Raw genomic sequence first — 3,783 nt, 5'->3', positions numbered from 1 at the left:
TGGGGCCGGCCAGGCAGAATAGAGAACTCTTTCCCAACAAGCCAGGTCATAATCAACGCAGGTCACCTTGAGGAGTTCTACAGTCCTGTGCTAATCACTCCAAAAGACACAAGAAAGGGACACCCTGTGGCTGGCCCTGGCTGTTCAGAGTCTGAACAGTTCTAGGCAGTGATTCTGAGGGGCATAAAAACCAGCGTGTACCAGGATGGTCCAGTGGAAGGCCACTTGCAGGAGTAAAGTGGGAGCTATGGGTCAGAATGCTGGTTCCATCATACCAACTGTGTGTCCTTAATCTCTGGCTTCAGTGCCCTCACCTGAACATGCCTTCCAGACAAGGACACTAGCATTGACACCATGGGTGTTGTTAGAAGGTAAGCCCCCTATGGGCTAGGACCTTACCTCTCCCACTCACGGGTGCAGACCCACTTAGTGGGCACATAGCAATATTTAAGAAGAGATCAGTGAACAAGGGAATGGAGAACACTACAGTATAAAAACAAGGAACATTTTAGGGAGAGATGAATCCTAAGGTGAACCTTCAAAGAAGTTCAGAATATAATATATGAGTTTGGTATTTTTGCTTCCGTGCTTCAAGAAAAATATCCCAGCCTTTTTTCCACATTCAGGTTCACGTTTTCTAGTTCACACATTCTAGTTCACAGTGCATAGTAACTCAAAGCCCCCATCCCCATCCCTTCATCCTGTACAGGGGACATTCCTTTTGAATTCCCAAGGGGGCAGCTTGCACTTTTCTCTACTAAGGGTCCACAGGAACCAGATCTCCTTCCCTGACACACTGACCAAGCTTCTCTCTTCCCCACAGCCCTCTCTGAAGGAAGGCCTCCTCTGCAAGCTCGGCTCCTCCGAATCTGGGCTGATACCAGCTGATTCAGACAAGTGCAGGCCAAGGGAAGAATGGCTAATAGACTGTTGTCAATTAGAATAGAAAGCCACAAATAAGAAATCAACAGAATGGCGTCCACTTGAGCTCTGTCTGGGCCTATGACTTTCAATAAGCTCATTCACCAAATATTTAATGAATGTCAGTGAACAATACAGAAAGTGTTGCTGTTCAAGGAACTCATGTTTGTAGGCCGGGTGTCATTCAAGCATTCCACTTAAGTAAAAGGAATACGTCCTTGTAAGGCCAGGTTCAAATGTCCCCTCCTTAGAGAAACTCTCCCCCATACCTCATGCAAAAGGAATCTTTAGGCCAGCACGGGCTGAATTTTGTCAACTTATGAATCAAAGGACAAGATTATCATGATTTTCCATTATCGATACTCCAGCACAGATCCTACAATACCTCCCCCAACTGATAGGAGAAGTTCTGTTGAACAAAACCCCACTATAATTTCCTCCTTGAGGCCTGACGTCTCCCTTCTGGAACCACCGAGCCTTTGCAAAATTGAATGCTGTTTCCCAATACCTTGAATTTCAAAACAAGACTGACGGTTTGTTTAAGCACCTTCCCAACTACAGAAGATAAAGTGAAAACTTTTTTTTTTCTTCTAACTAGGATTGCTCTTTCGATTTGCTTACACAGTAAAACCTTGGATTGCGAGCAACTTGTTCCGCGGGTGTTCCGCAAGAGCAAACACTTCTAATGAATTTTAGCTTGATAAGCGAGTGATGTCTTGCAATACGAGTAGTACGTGATGCTGAATGTCACATGATCACAACTGAGCCAATGGTTCCTCTCTCTCTCTCTCTCTCTCTGTCTTTCACTCCAGGCTTGCAGGGGATCTTCTCCCATGCTCAGAGGCTCAGTCTCAGATCGCAGTGTTTGACAGAAATCAGCGATTTTTCGGAACGTTGCAAGGTGCCCCACACTGGCATTAGTGTATCTTTTGTCAAAGCACCTATGGACAGTACTTTGCTTTTCAAGATAAGAGTAAGCTTAAGAATGCTCTGCTTCATTCTAGGTCAGGCTGCCTGCAGATATAGACCCTCTCTTCTGCTGTCTTATTGCCAGTTACATTAAATACAGTATATGACAAGAGTTAATATTTTTTAAAAATTTTTAATGTTTATTATTTTTGAGAGAGAGAGAGAACGTGAGCGGGGAGGGGCAGAGAGAGAGGGAGACACAGAATCGGAAGCAGGCTCCAGGCTCTAAGCTGTCAGCACGTTGCCTGAGGCAGGGCTCGAACTCACGAGCAGGAGATCGTGACCTGAGCCGAAGTCCGACGCTTAACCGACTAAGCCACACAGGCAACCCGGACAAGAGTTGATTGATACTATACTGTGGACGACACAAGTGTGAGTGTACAATGGCTCCCATGCAGAAAAAGGCTAAAAAGAAAGGCGGGAAGAAGAAGGAGAAGATCACGGTGGAAGTTAAGAAGGAAACCATCGAGAGGTACAAACGAGGTATACGAGTGGCCAAAATTGCGAGATGTAAGAAGTCTAGGTCTGCATCTCTCTGCGGAGGAGGAAGAAAAGGTGAGGAATCCCTCACTTCAGATGAGATTAGGGAGATGAGTCAAATGTGGGAACAGTGCAAAATTTTATAGAAAAGCACCACCTTAATAAAACGGTAGCAATATGTGCAGCGAATCTGTTTCGTGACAATGCAGTGTCACATTTCCACGAAATCCTCAAAAAGGAGGCAAGAGTAAGTGTCATTGGATAGATTCCTCGCTGAAGTTGCACAAAAAGAAAAAGATTCCATTGAGTCAATGGATAGCAGTGATTCTGTTAGTGATGGTGAAAGTCATCCTGTGTAGGATGTGTAATATCCTGTGTAGGATATTATTGTGTAATAACCCTCCTCTCTGTTGTCTCCTTCACACCAACCACGAAGATTTTCAAAGGTAAGTGCAGGTTAAGTTATTTTTTTTATATTTTGTATTTTCTGTATCATTTTGTATTACATTACAGTATTGTAACCATTTTTGTATGAATATTTTTGGATTGTGGAACGAATCGTCTTATGAGGAAATTCACTTTGATATACAAGTGCTTTGGATTACAAGCATGTTTCCAGAATTAACTATGCTCAAAAACCAAGGTTTTATTGTATTTTTTAAACCTAGAATCTCTTTGGGAGAAATGGATAGAAAGTTTGTGTAAAGAAATAATGGCTGAGGCTTTCTCAAACCTGGGGAAAAATTTGGACACCCAAGTTTATGAAACTAATAGCTCACCACAAAACCTCAAGCCAAAAAGATCTACTCCAAGATACATTGTCAAAAAGCTGTCTAAAATCAAAGACAAAGGGACAATTTTTAAAGCAGCAAGAGAGAGATGTCCGGGTAGCTCAATCAGTTAGGCATCCAACTCTTGACTTCGGCTCAGGTCATGATCCCAGGGTCATGGGATTGAGCCCCACGTTAAGCTCTGCACTGGGTGTGGAGCTTGCTTGAATTCTCTCTCTCTCTCCCTCTGCCTCTCTCTCCCAAATAAAAATAAATAAATAAATAAATAATGAAAGCATCAAGAGAAAAAAAAATCTCATACAAGGAAACCTATATAATGCTATCAGTAGATTTCTTAGAGAGACCTTACAGGTCAGGAGAGAATAGGATGATATATTCAAAGTCCTGAAAGAAACTGCCAACCAAAAGTACTTTGCCCAGCAAAGATGTCCTTCAGAAATGAAGGTGAGATAAAAACTTCCCCTAATAAACAAAAGCTGAGGGAATGCATCACCTTTAAACACGCCTTACAAGAAACGCTATGAGGAGTTCTCCCAGTTGAAATGAAAAGATACTAATTAGTAATGTGAAAACATATGAAAATATACAACACACTGGTAAAGGTAAGCATACAGTCAGATTC

The sequence above is a fragment of the Panthera onca genome, chromosome E2, assembly GCF_046562875.1.
Source record: "Panthera onca isolate mPanOnc1 chromosome E2, mPanOnc1 haplotype 2, whole genome shotgun sequence".
Lineage (NCBI taxonomy): Eukaryota > Metazoa > Chordata > Mammalia > Carnivora > Felidae > Panthera > Panthera onca.
The sequence above is the reverse complement of the archived record's forward strand: the minus strand, read 5'-3'. Positions refer to the sequence as shown.